This window comes from Pipra filicauda, unplaced genomic scaffold, assembly GCF_003945595.2.
Source record: "Pipra filicauda isolate LSUMZ 115617 unplaced genomic scaffold, ASM394559v2 scaffold151_size3305965_pilon, whole genome shotgun sequence".
Lineage (NCBI taxonomy): Eukaryota > Metazoa > Chordata > Aves > Passeriformes > Pipridae > Pipra > Pipra filicauda.
The window spans coordinates 1,707,994-1,723,705 of record NW_024104007.1 but is presented as its reverse complement, the minus strand read 5'-3'; the positions used below and the strand labels follow the sequence as shown (position 1 = coordinate 1,723,705).

Genomic DNA, 15,712 nt, shown 5'->3' with positions numbered 1-15,712 from the left:
TGGGAGACACAGTATTGCAGACCTGGATAGGCAGGGGACTGACCCACCCTTTGTACTCATAAGCTATAAGAGCTCTAACATCTGAAGTGCTGGGATGGATGGATACCTGCGTTTTAGAAGGAGGAAGGTGAGATGTGGAAGAGGGTTTTGCTCTGCACAGAGAGGAGCAGCTCAGATGCTATGAGACTGTGTGATGGCCAGGAGCAGAGGGAAGGCCAGCACATGGTAGGCACCTGCCACAGATCACCTGGCCAAGAAGACAAAATAGATGAAGCCTTCTCTAGAAAAGTGGAAGAAGTGTCACTGTTTCAAGCTCTGGCTTTAATAAGATATACTGCATGACCTGAAATCTGCTGGGCAGAAAACACAGAGGGACAGAAGCAATCTAGATTTCTGGAGTAGGTCAGGGATGATTTCTTGACATTGATGCTGGCCAGGCTGATTGATTTGCTGCTTAAAAACAAGGAAGGAATAGTTGGGGTTTTGATTGTCAATGGAAGCCTAGGAGAGACCAAGAAGTGGTAGAATTTAAGATCATGAGAAAACAGAAAGGTGAGTAGCAGAAAATGTCCCTGGGTTCAGAAGAGCAGACTTTGGCTTGCTCAGGGAACTAGCAAGCAGCTTCTCAGGGGATATTGCTGTGAAGAGTAAAAGGACATGTAGAGTTACGTGACCTTCAAGGACCATCTCCCCAAAGCCCAAGGATGATCCATACTGTCATGCAGGAGGTTAAGCAGCCAGTGCATAAGACCAGCTTGGGTGTACAGAGAATTACTGACCGAACTCACACATAAAAAGAAAATGTGTAATAAGAGGAAGCAGGGACAGGCAATCAAGGAGCAGTGCAGAACTACACAGGCAGGCAAGAATGGGATTAAGAAAGCTAAAGCTGGGCTTGAGCTGATAGCTGGTGATGATGGGAAGAGCAACAGGAAGGGCTTCTGGGTCCACTGTTGAATAGGGCTGATCTAATCATAGAATCATAGAATCAGCTGGGTTGGAAGGGACCTCCGAGATCCTCAAGTCCAACCCTTGATCCACTACCGCCGTGATTACTAGACTATGGCACTAAGTGCCGCATCCAGTCTCATCTTAAAAACCTCCAGGGATGGAGAGTCCACCACTTTCCTGGGCAGCCCATTCCAATGTCTGATTACCCTTTCTGTAAAGAATTTCTTCCTAATATCTAACCTAAACCTCCCCTGGCACAGGTTAAGACTATACAATTTTCTGATTTCAACTTCTTTCCTCCTGCCTCAGTTTACAGGATAGCTTATGTTGATATGAAGAATGATCAAAAGAGAATTTAAAATAAAATCTCCACCACTAAGTAACTGTATAATATTCAGGAATAGGCAGGAATATTTTCCAGTATCATTCACAAGGACATTAAATGGTGTTTTGTCCCCAGTATTGACCTCTTGGGAGCTCCATTAGTGACTGTGCCAGGTGAACTTGTGAATACTGCAGAATATTGAAGCACAGAAGCCAGTTCCTGATATGGAACCCCTGGCAAGACTTACAAAACCTGTCACGAGAATTGTTTTCTTTGTTCCCATTGAGGGTGGATTGTGATTCTTGCTCTCAGACAGCTGTGCTGAATTGTCCTAAGTCAAGAAAAAATCCTTAAACTTGACTAGTAAAAAGATCCCAAAGGAATACTAAGTAAGTTTGCAGATGACCCTAAACTGGGAGGAGCTGTCGACTCCCTGGAGGGCAGAGAGCCCCGCAGGCACTGAAGTATTACACAGCATCCAAAGGAGGGACACGAGGATGGGGAAGGGTCTGCAGGAGAAGCCGTGTGAGGAGCAGCTGAGGGCACTTGGTCTGTTCAGCCTGGGGAAGAGGAGACTGAGGGGAGACCTCACAGGAGTCTTTGACATCCTTGTTGCCAAATCCTCTGAAATTGTTGGGATAAATAAAACTCTCTAACTACGTGTTTTTAGTGTTAGGAAGCAAGGCATTACTTTTATTCAGAGCACTGGGGTGTGTATGTGGCTGACCAAAATCCTGCCTCCATACGGACACCGCTTTTTCACCTATTTATACATTTTTGACAGACAAAAGAAATTAATGTTCATTGGTCCTTAATTACATAATTCTCTTTCATTAGTTAGTATCCTACCTCTTACTGGTTATTAATTTCTTGCTTTCTATGCTAATTAAGTCCACACTTTTAGTCTTTTTAGTATCTTTTTCCCCTGTAGGGACTTTGCAGCATGTATACTGAATTCTTTAATTCTTTTCTTTATGATATAAACACCTTCCTTCCTTCCTCCCTTCTTTTCCTTCCTTCCTTCCTTTTCTTTTCCTTCCTTCCTTCCTTTCTTTTTCTCTCTCTTCTTCTCTCTCTCTGTCTCTTTTCTCTTTTTCTTTTTCTTTTTCTTTTTCTTTTTCTTTTTCTTTTTCTTTTTCTTTTTCTTTTTCTTTTTCTTTTTCTTTTTCTTTTTCTTTTTCTTTTTCTTTTTCTCTCTTTTCTTCTTCCTTTCTCTCTTTCTCTTTTTCTTTCTCTTTCTTTTTCTTCTTTCTTTCTCTTCTTGCTTTCTCTCTTTCTATTTCTCTGTTTCTCACTTTCTCTGTTTCTCTTCTTTCTCTTTTTCTCTGTTTCTCACTGATATGGTTTGAAGCTGGCTCCCTGCCAAGTCTCCAAACCTTACCACAAGAAGTCCCCCCCCCTGCCAAACCTCAGGGAGAAGAGGGAGAAAAAACAACCAAGAAAACCCCAAACGAGAGAGAGACAGCTAAAGCAATATATATAAATATATTTACACTTATATTACAGTTATATACAATTGAAATATATATACAATTTCACAAGGAAAAGGGAAGGGGGGAGGGAAAAGGAACAAAACCAAAATAAAATAGATATATATATCCTGATTAGTAGCCCAATATCTAGCAACTAAAAGAATTGACTAAAAACTATCTTACTACTCTCCTTGGGACAACCGAGAGTCGCTCTGGAACGATCGCCGGCAACCTCCGTCTCCCAAGGTCGGCAAGGCCTTACCAGGCCTCGCTCCCCAACACGACAGACTCAACAGCAGGGAACCTGCACCTCCAAACTGCCGGAAGGAAAGAGAGCGAAGGCCTTTCCTCTTTCTATATAGTCTGGCTTATATAAAAATATCTTCTTTCCTCTTTCCTCTTCTTTCTTCTTTCTTCTTTCTTCTTTCTTCTTTCTTCTTTCTTCTTTCTTCTCTCTTCTCTCTTCCTTCTTCTTTCTTCTTTCTTCTTTCTTCTTTCTTCTTTCTTCTTTCTTCTTTCTTCTTTCTTCTTTCTTCTTTCTTCTTTCTTCCTTCTTCTTTCTTCTTTCTTCTTTCTTCTTTCTTCTCTCTTCCTTCTTCTTTCTTCCTTCTTCCTTCTTCTTTCTTCTTTCTTCTTTCTTCTTTCTTCTTTCTTCTTTCTTCTTTCTTCTTTCTTCTTTCTTCTTTCTTCTTTCTTCTTTCTTCTTTCTTCTTTCTTCTTTCTTCTTTCTTCTTCTCTCTTCTTTCTTCTCTCTTCTTTCTTCTTTCTTCTTTCTTCTTTCTTCTCTCTTCTTTCTTCTCTCTTCTCTCTTCTTTCTTCTTTCTTCTGTCTTCTCTCTTCTCTCTTCTCTCTTCTTTCTTCTGTCTTCTCTCTTCTCTCTTCTTTCTTCTGTCTCCCCTGGGTATCGCCGGCTGCTTCTATAGAGGATCCGGGCGGGACCCCTTTGTGACAGCGGAGCTCTCTGAGCCACCGTCACCGCCACCAGCGAGGTCACAGTGGCTGCCCCCGATGCATCACAAAGGGAGGCCCGCGGGTGCTCCCGCAGGAGCCACTCCCGCCACCGGGCTGGATCCCTGACACGGGCCTAGCTCTGCCAATAAAGCACAGCAAGCTTCCATCAGATGAGGGTGTCAATGGTCCCCCCTGTGTGCCGGCAGCGACTCGCTCAGGGTGTGCCCGGGCCCGCGTCTCTGCTCGCCCGGGCTTTCCCTGGCTCGGGAGAGCCCCCTGGACCCCACTCGGGAGTGCTCCGCTGGGGATCGGGCCTCTCACAACCGGGGCCCTATGCCGGGAGTGCACCCCTTGGGACCCAGACGGCTCCAAAGCTTTGTCCTTGCTTCACCTGTGCCAAGAGTGTCACGCGGGACTCGTTTCTGCCAGTTCAGCATATGCAGAGCTGAACTTCCAGTGCCCTTTCTGTTCAAAGCCTTCTGGAGGCAAAAAGGGGGCTGGGGTGAGGGGGAATGCCAGTAAATGGGAGCTTAAGTATTCAAGAAAAGAAAGGACCAGAAAAAGACAGCTTCAAATATAAGTAACAACAACAACACAAAGCGTTACCAATTCTGGAACTTTTTCAATGAAAACATGGAACACTAACTTATATAGTCTTATATGAAATAGCCTTAAGTTTTAAATAAACAAGCGACTGTTCAATACTAACATATATAATCTTAGAGGAACTAATCTTCCATTTTAAATAAATCTGCAGTCAAACCTGTCAATAGGCAACAAAAGGAGCACGTGCTCAAAGGCTCCCTTTGGGACATCACTCACACTGCTGTGCTTTCCCAGATGAAGGACACACAGAAGTCTGAGGTTCTCAGCATTTAATTTGCCTCAGCCTTTACAGGCAGAGTTTGCTCTCAGGCATCCATGTCTAATGGCAGTTTGGAAAAGGGAGGTGCTACCCAGAGCTGAAGAGGGTGATGCTGGGATCACTTAAGTAAACTGGAAATGTACAAATCCATGGGACTAGATGGGATGAAGCCAGGCTAGGCAAAAGAAGAAAACTCTCAATAGTGAGGATTGTCAGGCACTAGAGCAAGTTGCCCAGAAACTGTCTGCAGTTTCTATTCTTGGAGGCTTTCAAAAGCCAGTTAAATGAGGCCTTGAGAAACTTTCTGTTTCGTTAAGCAGAAGATCGCATGAGATTCCTGCAGAACTCCTTTCCAACTTATTTTTTTCTATGATTCCCAATAAGCAACTGAATGTAAACTTAAGATCCCCTGGAAATGTGCCTTAAATTGTGCAACGTTGAATGTAGCATGTTGTAAATGCCACACAGACCCCAAATCACCCATGAGACATGGGAATCTAAAGGAGAGGGTAGCAGTGGTGGTCCAGGGACTGGAGCTGCTAGAGAGGTCTCTAAACTGTGGTTGTGAGGATTAGCAGGGTTTAAACAGTGTTTTCTGCTGCTCCACTCCAAGCAGTCACCCTTTAGGTGTGCTGTAGGTGCTCCAGGACTTCCTGTACTGAACCTCCTAGTGCTCACTCAGTGCTTTGGTGTCACACTCTCCAAGGACTTCATGAGCCCCAACAGATCACTCGCAGATATGACTCTTAACAGATCTCTCTAACAAGAGTCCTGTATGGGCTGAGACCTTCCTGAAGACTGAGTTAACATCAACATGATCAACGGTGGCAGCTCACAACGGATCTGTTCCTGTTTCATGCTGCTGGCAGAGCTTACACTAGCAGTAGAGTGCAGTGAAGTTCTTGCCACTTAGGAGTTACCAGCAGACAAGATCTCTGAAACATACCCCAAGCAGACCTGGGTTTTCTTGTTAGCTTTTACCTTGTCCCTGAGTGGCTGCTGCTTCAGATGTTGCACAGCTGCTGGTTCAGCAGGTTCATACACACAGAAAGGCTACTGTAACCACTTCAGGTTTAATTTAGGTTTAATCAGTGTTCTGGACATGTGAACATTTTTTATTTCAACACTGTTTCAGAAAAGTTTTGTTGGAGGCTCCTGAATCCTCTGGAGACTTCTGGTTGGAAGCACAAGCAGATTTTTCCAGGCCTGTAGCAGCAGACCGTGTATCTGGACAAGCAAGACACTCCATCCCCTGCTGACTGAGTACATGGAGCCACGAATGTCCTGGAGCAAAACCCAGAAAATTTCTGAAGCTTCTCTGTGAATGATGAAATCCTGGGGAGTAAAACCCTACAAGAACCAAGCTTAACTTTGCAGTAAGGATGTAACTTTGAACAGGACAAAGTTGCACATACCTATTAGCAATGAAAGAGACAATTTAGATCATCTCTTTAAACAGTAGCCCTTCTGCTTGATGTTGAGTCTGAACTATTGTCTGATGATGGTCCAAATATGAGTCCCATGTGTAACCTTTCAGAAGTTGTATGACTCTGGAAAGGTGAGAAACCCTGCTGAGAATATGTCTGCATTAAAATAATGGGGTTTCTGTGAAATTCTAAGTGTTCATTTCCAATCAGGCCTCAATTGCTGTGCTAATGCCCCTTGGCATGAGTAGAATTAACATAAAATCATAGAACTATATTATTTTTTTAGTTTCATACTTCCTTTCCACAGTCAGAAACACCTGAGTGTTGTGACTAGAATACCACACAAGAGGGGACATTCTGTTCAAAGAAGGCAAAACTGATGTACAGTACTGAGCAGAGGGTTGTAGCAAAGCAGGGAAGTCATGTAAAAATCCAGGATTCTAGCTTTAATATCAAGAGTAATTTACTGCTTAAGTGGTCTTACATGTAATACAATAAGCCCTGCAAGATAAGAATTATTTCAGGGTGGTTTTTTTTTTTTTTAAATTGGAAAACATCACTGAAAGATTCCTTTCAAAATAAACATCACTGTTCCCGGGAGAGCAAAACAGATGAATTGGCTCTGAGTTCTGGATTTCTCCATAATCTAATTTAAAACAGAACAAAGAAAAAAGGAATCAGTGCAATAGCAACCTCATAGAGCAAAAGAACATAAGTGTTAAGAGGACATTTGCAAACACCATTATTAATGCCAAAACATTGGTTTATCTTTTCAGTGAGTTCTAGATGTGAATCTTTGTCAGTTACACGGAAGGTCAGAAACTTGTCCATATATTGTATATTGATAAAATACTTCTCTGTGGTTTCACGTTCTCATCTGAGGTATCATCCAAGTCAAACTCATCCTTGATGAATTAATATCAATGGAGTCACATGCCAGGAGTGCAGCCCTTTCAGTACTCATCAGTCTAGTATCAAATGGGTATTTAATTGGTCCAGTTTGCAGAACTGACCCCTGGCTCTCACTCAAGCCACCCCCTGCGACACAACATGGGTATTATGGACCTGTTGCATCCTTTTTTCCCCTCACTGTCCCAAGTACCCCCAGACCTTCCCATCCAAACCGGTGAGATACATTCAGGTAAAATATGCCACTTGGCTTAGCCCAAATCTTTTTGTCGTGCTTCTGCTTCTCAGTCAGATCAGCCATTTCTATGTTTTAGTTCACTTGTGATGTCCATAAATCTCCTCTGGGGGTGCAGGGCATGGCTGAAACCCCCAGCTGGGGCCCTGTGAGGGGGCACTGCTGAAGAGACCCTGTGGCCGCACGGGAGGGAGAGAGAGAAGAGTCCATATGGGTGCTGGTAATCTTGGCTGGGACCTTCACAGCTCTGAGAATGTCGGCAGATGTTGGATATGGAGCACTGCTACTCACAGTGTACTTGCAAGTGCGTCCCAGCTCCTCAGTGTCACCATCTTGGAGGGACAGAGAGGAGCCCCATGGCTTCTGAAGTCACAGTGCTTTTTGCCTTTTGGGGAAAGGCAAGGACCTTGGCTGGAAACAGCCAGCACAAGACAGCCAGTGGAAGGTACTTTCAGTGAACAGTATGAAGTTATTTTGGTCTCACACTATGCATTACCTTTGCTATTTATCCCTGAGTGTCTTTTCTAGCACTGTGTTTATTTATACTCACACAACTATAGCCCCCTCAGTGACAATGTCAGTAATTCTCAGGGCAATGGCATTTGTAGTGGTGAGCAAAAGGCAGGAGCTGGTCCCCATCAGTGGCAGGGTGTCCAGTGACGAAGGCAGTATGTCACAGACAACTTGGGAATTCTTGGCTTCCTCTCACCTAGAAAAGGAATGGAAAGAGGGAGATGGAGCTCAAAAAGGCAAGATGTGAAGGCATCCCCATAGGGGCTTAGGGGTTTTGCCAAGAGAATTAAAAATGTTTTACAAGGAATCAAGTAGGTTTATAGGAAATGTGGAGATCTATGTATGCCAAGGGCTTCTCATCCTTCCAAGGCAAAGCTGTTAGCACGGCACTTTTTAAAGTTACTTCCTGAGATATCCCAGCTCAAGTCACTCAATTCATGCTCTAGTGATGGTATTGCAGATTGGCAAAAGGGAAATTCATTGTGTCCAAAACCTTGTCATTTTACTCGCTTTAGGAATGAAGTGATTCTGTGAGAGAGCAGATTCAACATACTCAGCTATTATTTACATCAAAGAAATGAACTGGTTCTTTTGATGACCTTGGAAAAATGCAACTTGATTTGTTTGAGCAGGGCATTTTAAAGGTTTTTAAAAATCCTATTTGATAATATTATGCAATAATCAAGGCACACACAGCATCTGGACCTGCATGTTCTGTTGGTAAGTGTGCCTGCCTGTTCAGAGGGGCACAAATTTCCTGGCACTGATGAGAGTGATACCTCAGGGCTTTTTGAGGATTAAGCCTTGATTCCCTGTGCTGACATTCTCCATAAAGGTCAGTTAGCATTTCCCATGTCCGCTGTCAAACTCACTGACACTGAGCCCCTCTCTTTCGCTAAAGATGATTCAGGCCTTGGAATATGCCCTTGACTAAGGAGCTATTTTGGTTTCAGAACTAGCTGTTTCTCTGGTACAAACGGGTGTAGCTCTTATTTAAGTCAAAGGAGGGGAGTTTGACAACCTTAGCTGCTTTGCCAGTATATCTGTTTTGGCAAATCCTCCTAGCAGAAGCACAGCTTATATCCACAAGAGAGTGCTTTGAGTGGTAGGTCTGATTCCTGCTCCCTGCGGGAAGGGATGCAGAGAGGAAGAGGCTGCTTGGCTGATGTAACAGTGCCAGTACAAGGCTTTATCTGTCATGACTATGGGTGTTTCTCTTGCAATCATGATGGAAAAGGCTAGTCTGGCAAATCCTTTGAGTGTGGGCCAGGCCTGAGGACCTGGCTGTATATTTAGATGTCCCCTACCGTCATTTTCAGTCTGTGTGCTGAAAGATCTGTGGGCTTCTCTGTTTGGCATTACCTCCTTGATGTGAGGTCTCTTAAACCACCCTCTCCCTTCTCTTGTTGCCCTCTGTGCCTTCCCAATGTGCAAGCTGCAGTGCTGTCAGTCATAGCTTTTCCTTGTAAAACCTGCACCTTCCTCCCAGGCAGGTCTGTCCTCCCTACAGTGCTAATGCTCCTGACAGCTCAACAGCAATCCCTGTCCTGCCAGCTCCACTCCATGCCATCTGCGTGGATGAAGCCTCTCCTTCAGCCCCCAGGCCTGCCAAACCTGTGCTTTGCTTGTGTCTTGGATCAAGTCACATTCATCATCTCACTTCCCTCATGGCCAAAGAAATCTCTGCCTTTGTCCATGTCTCTATGTAACGATACAGGAGAGCCAACCAAAAAAGAGTAGGGTGCTTTAATTAACCGTATCTCCATTGTATAGCTGGATAACTTCAGGCCAGCAATATCTGGTGGGTAGCCCAAGGTCATAAAGACAGTCTGTGTCAGAACCTGCATTTATATCCAGCTTTCCTGAATCCAAGACCCTTATTTTAGTCATTAGAGCACCTATAACAGCTCTCTGCTACACTTTTCCCTGTATGTATTAATGAATATTTCCCCTTCAATATTTAACACTTTCAGTCATGAACTCTTTATTGTATACTCAGATGCAGTCTGACAAATCCATGTTTTCCCTTTACTAAAGCAATGGAAGCATATATTTCTGATGAAATTTGGCTTCTTCAGCTAAAGGGCCAGCAAAGTTTTTCTGTTGCTGCATTTTCCTTAGTTCTTGAAATCAGCGCTGAGACAAGTCCACTTGTGTGACATCTGCTGATAAACTGGGATCGTGAATATAAAATCCAGACTTCTTACATCAGTCTGAACATACCAGACATTCTCTAGGTCAGTATTTGGAAAATGCTATCACAGGCAGCTTATGGGGCAGGAGTGGATTTCATACATATGACTTATACTCTAGTTTTAGCATAGGAATATCTGAAGCATGTATCAGTGACTCATTTGTTAAAATATTGAATCTTGACCCAAGGAAATTATCTTGCTGACTGTGTTTCTGTACTTTTTAGTATGTGTCATGGAAAAAGTTGGCTACCATACCAGACTGCCCCCGGGGAAGGTCATATTCCCTTAGCACCTGTTGATTAACACAATACCTTACTTTTAATTATTAAGCATGATTGAAGCCTTTGTGGGTATTTCCAATAGTTGCTGGAATGCTGAGATAGTGGATATTTACCTGTTCTGGCCTGCTGGGCTGGAAGAACCCAGAAGGAGTAATTTGTTTACATTAAGATTCCCATTCCGATGAAGTCTGCCCGAGAAGACTCCACAGCTGGAGGGTGCTATATCTGCTGATCCAGATCAGTGCTGTGCTGCTCTTCCAGACCTCCTCAGGGCTGGCTAGTTTTTGTCATTTTGGTCTCTCAGGACCTTTTCTAGTAAAAAGATAATGCAAAGCCTCTTACACCCAGGAGGAAGTGTCAGCTCGGTGGGATTAGGTGACAGTGATGAGCCAAAGTGGCAGTGTTGTGGATGGTGGGAGACTCTGATGGGTCGTGGTCCTGTGGCAAATAACAGGTAGAAAACAAAGTATGAGCTACCCAGTGGAATTATATGGAATTAGATGACATCTCCCTAGCCTGGCTTTCTCTCCAAGACCCCGTAGTGCAGAGGCAGCTGTCCCATGGATCATGGTGCAGGAGGGCGGTCAGGCAGAAGGAAAGGGGATGTGTTACCATGGGTATGTGCACTATGAGCTCGTCTGTGAAGGAGTTTGGACGAAAAGGTCTCACCTTCAGGTCACAGGATTTGATGGATTGGATTGGGCTGATGAAGATATGCAAGGGACCCAGAGTAAGCCATACCCTTCTGGATGCTACATGTTAGCATCCTCCCCCGGGTCAGCAAAGAAGAGCTCTGTTGACGTGGAGAATACGTGTCTGAAGCCAGTTACATCAGCTCTGTCCCAGCTCCAGGCATGTTGTAGCAGAAATGCAGGATTTCAGCAATGCTGTTCAAGGTTCATGTGCTTTTCAAGAGAATTGTCAATGCAGACCAGTACTATTTGCATTGCAACTGAGTGAAAAATGTTGTGGAGGGAACATAAATCAGTAGGTTAGGATTTTATTTTTGAGCTGAAAATAGAACATTTCTGCCTTGTGATTTCCCAGCTTAAACTTTATGTGGACATTGCTCAATTTTTTTTCATTATTGTTATAATTTAATTGTGGGATTTAGTCTTTGGAAACAACCAGACAAACTGAAAACAAAACACATCAACCATCCAGTTCTGTTATTCAAAAGAAAATTTGTTAGCAGGATATGTGCACTTATTAAATTAGAATGTTTATTAGTTGCTCATTTACTCCTTCAACTATGAGAGGAAGCTTTCTCTTTCTCTTGTCTCCCAACCTGCTTCTGTCTGGGAAAGCTGATAATATCTTGCTTTTAAACTGCAATTTCTCCTCCTGTTTTCAGCAGACTTGATGGTTGCAAATGAAAAGTGACCACAGAGGGAGTGGTTAAAGTGTCACTGTTGAACAGGCTGATGATTATTAGTCATGGTATATATTGGGAAAGGCTCTTCATAATTTTATATGCCATAAAAATAATTTGTTTTTGCTCCGAGTTCACTAAACTGCTGTTTCAGCTGGATATTTGTTGCAGCTTGCTGCATTACAAAATCCTTGGTCATCTGGATAGTATTTCTGTAGCAGGGGTGAGAAGTCATGGTAGCAGCTCTAAAGCTTTATTAGGAAGAAAGTTCTATGCTTACTGTTTAGTATGGGATAGACTAGGAAGGGAAGATAGTTTGTTAGAAATGCCAACACCGTAATTTTATCCTTTTTTTGGACATCTTTTCTACTTACGTAATTTATAAAGCCCCTTTCAGTAGGGGCTTTATGTAAAATATCATAGGCAAAAAATGTATGGGAACATCCTCTTCTAGCTCTCCCTTCCAAAGGAAAACCTGGAGTAGTTAAGCTTTACATTTTCTGAAATGCTGCATGCATGTGGCTGTGGAATTGAACATGCTTAGAGCTCTCTGAAATACTTCTCATGCTGCTATAAATATACACACTTTACTGACAACTTGCATTATTGGCAACATTGTTGTCTACTGTACTCATTTCAAAAATAATGGTTTTGTGTAATTCTCAGCAATATGATACAAACATAACCCCTGTAATGAAAAACTGGTTCAAAAAGGGACTGAAGACCTCATTGTTCGGTCGAATACATAATCTGCTGACTGCTCTGTTCAATTTGGGCTTCAGACTGTAAACTCCTGGGTCAGGTTTTTTATAATCTTGGTGTGAGCCGACTGATTGAAGCACAGACAATGGAAGGGCAAGCCAAAGGCTCCAGATCTTACTGGCATATTGTTATATCAGATTCCCACTTCTAATTTACTGGGAAAAAAATACGTGTTTAACTCATAAGATGGGGAAGAAGAACTCAAAAACTGTGATTTTAATGGGGACAGGTGGTAGTCTGAATCTCCAGCACCTGGAAACAGAGAGCCAGGAGATGTGAACCAACTGATCCTCCCAGGGTAGTGCTAATTTCCAGACCTGTCCCTCACTCAGACCATCAGTGCTGCGGCTCCCAATTCCCAACTAAGGAAGGTGACCTGTAAAATACAGAAGAGAGAGACAATCCCAGCCCTTTCTGAGTAACGCAGAGATGGGCATGGTCATGGTGACAGCATTCCCCCTTTGTGCTACTGATTTTTCTGAAGAAATGGCAAGGTTTACTGCTTTGGGGATGGATCCTGTTTTGCTTGTGGAGGTTTAAGAAACTTCCTACCTTGTGGTGAGAGTGGGGAAGGAAAGCTGTGGCTTGCACTGCACGAGAATTTTTCTCTTAAAATATTTTATAATTAAAAAAAAATTATGCGTTCGCTGAGATCTAAACTGATTATAAATGTCTCATTTTGAAAACAGTGGCAGATTTTACTCTTTTGATAATTCCACAGAAAATATTTAAATTAAGTGATTTTCTTTTTTTTATTTTATTTTTCATTCCTTTTTTTTTTTTTTTGTAATTTAGGCTGACTCAAATTATCGGTATGAAACAGCTTGATTTAGTCCAAGCTTTTTTTATGGCTGACCTCTGAAAAATGTTATTTGTCTAATTTATTCAACTAATTCAAGCTAGGAAATCTGCCAAATTCTTGAAAATTCTCCAGTGACAGGAAATTATTATCCTGTGACTTCTCTAAGTCTAATGGTGTTTCTATTTAGCCTGCTCATAGCTTTGGTAGTGGACAACAACTTGTAATATTGACTGATGGTTTCTTTGGCACTGGGTTAACTTTGGCATATTTGAGGTACTGGGACTCTCCTGTCAGAAGAGCAGGCAATGACACACAGATCATTCAAAGGACAATTCTTTGATGTCTTTTTATGACCCAAACAGGAGAGAACTGGCCTCACCCACAGGCCAGCCTGTATTTATCCAAGCTGCTTGCTCCATCATAACTTTCCCCGGTGCTAACGGGCTGTGTGAAAGAGGACACCGTGTTCCTTACCCTGCTTCCAGCCTCTCCTCCACGCTGGCAAAAGGAGAGGCTTGAGTGTGGCTGCAGCGATATTCTCTCTTTCTCTGCAGGTTTCAGGTTGAAGGGGGGCCCCTGATGGCCAAAGGACTCGTGACATTAAAAAATACACACTTTTGAGTCTGTGTTGACACACAGACATTTCATGGTCTTAAATAACACTTGACTGGCATGTTCTTTTTTGATGCCAGCTCACTCTTTCTGATCATGGCACACTTCTGCCTATGAAATGACAATAAAGAGAGTTTGGACTATTGATACTACCTATTGACAGCAGGATTTTTCATGTCCTGCTCTCATATAGCTAGTGAACTCCTGTTTAAGTGGATGTCTTTTCTCCTAATCCAAATAGGATTAGGATAACTTGTCAGGTATAATTTGTAAATGCTCAACACTATCTTAGGCACTTTACATAGTTTATAGCATTATTTTTTTATTGCATTGAATTTACTTTGTTGCAAAGCAGATAATCAACTACTGTACAGCTGCTTTTCCAAACTTATTCTTCAAAACTAAAGGAGACTCATATTTACTTTTTGGCATGCTTCTACAGGTTCCAACTCACTGCTGTGAATTTCTGGCTTGTAGTTCCAAATCTGGGAAAACAATAGAAACTATCAGTAAGATGTATGGTTTGCTTCTGCATTTGAGTGTGCAGGTCCATCCAGTGTAATGTCCCTGGTTTTTTCCCTTGCACATCAATATCAACATTTAGTGAAAGCTTCATTTTCAGGCTATATAGAAAAAGTATTTGTACCAAAGTATCCACTCATCAAGTTTGCACACAAAAATGGCACCTGTAACCAGGCATTTCCTCACTTCAGTTCAATTTTTGCTTAAACAGGCAGTTGGATGACTGGAGAATGGTTCTCTGATGGTGATGAATCCATTAATGTTTGAATGAACAACTCTCAGAATATGAGAACTGCACACAAGTGGAGTTACATTTTCACAGGAATTGCCTGTGCTTGCATCCCTAAGTGATGGAGGCCTGCAGTTACTCAGTGCAGCATATAACCAATATTTCATTAAAAAGGGCTTCATCTTAAACAACTTCCTGAACAGATTATTTGTTTTAGAACTGTCTGATTAGCATTGCTACTTACCTACAGAAAGATTTGCTCTTGTGAAGTGATCCTGCCTGAGAGAAGCTGTAAAACAGCTGTAAAAAATGCTGAATGACATGAAAGAGGTCATGATGGTGTGATGGGGTCAACCCTTCACCACTACCACAAGAACTCAAGATTGCCAACTGAAATGTTTAGGCCATTTTTAAACTTTTTCACTTGCCACCCAGCTAAAGTGTGATACACCTCAAACCATCAGATGTGGATCTTGAAAGCATACACAGATCAAAACCTGATTAAACAGATAAAAAGTCTGCTAGGGGGTATGAGCCTTCAGCTAGTGTATGAGCCTTCAGCCTTAAGTTGCAGGTTGCTCAAAGCTAGGAGGCCACATCTATTTTTACCTTGCTTACATCCTTCTTAAAAGCACCCACTGATAAGTCATGCATCTTTGAGTGGTGTGTTGGCAGGAGGAGATGTTCAGAGCAAAAGAGCTGCTCACAGCTTCCAGCTGATGAGATACTTCTGTAAGTGGTGGTGGCTTCTGTATCTTTGGGCTCAATATCCTTGGATTTTCCCTCTGCTAATTTCTTGGCAGATTTTCTAAGTAATAGTATTTGTGCTTTCTGCTGTCCTCCTGTACCAAGAATTGTACCAGACACAGATTCTGGGAAGCTAAATGGGAAAGCCATGGGGTCTCTGCCACTTACTCAGGGGTCGAGGCTCAGCTGTGAAGTGCTGTCTCTGGACAGCACTGATGTGATTTAATAGGTGCCAAAACCTCTTCTTCTCAGAATGTTCCCTCAGAAGCTTTTTCAATTACCACTTACTGATGAACGTCATGAAAATGTAAGGAAATAATTAGAAAAGACGCAGACAAAAAAAAAAAAAAAAAAAAAAAAGGAAAGAAAAGGGAAAACATGGAAAATCAGCCTAGTCTTTGGGAGCATTGCAGCTCCTCGACGATTTCATTTCCTTGGGTGCCCCCTCGTGTCCATCACTAGCGTAGCCAAACGCGTTTGGACTGACCAAAAAAAAAAAAGTCTCCACTTGCTATCACCTTATAAGGTTAATTCATTTCAAA

The 15,712-nt window shown here is 42.5% G+C and overlaps 1 long non-coding RNA gene across 2 annotated transcripts; it reads right to left on the bottom strand.

Moving 5' to 3' along the window:
- Positions 1-5,630: 5,630 nt before the first annotated feature.
- LOC113985674 lies at positions 5,631-7,915 on the bottom strand. 2 transcript variants are annotated; one of them, XR_005562670.1, is made up of 3 exons: positions 7,427-7,915; positions 5,980-6,114; positions 5,631-5,848 (listed from the first exon to the last, which is right to left on the bottom strand). It is a non-coding gene; the product is annotated as an uncharacterized LOC113985674 (long non-coding RNA). The 2 variants fall into 2 exon arrangements; XR_005562669.1 differs by lacking the exons at positions 5,631-5,848; positions 5,980-6,114 and adding exons at positions 6,538-6,637; positions 7,102-7,308.
- Positions 7,916-15,712: the final 7,797 nt, after the last annotated feature.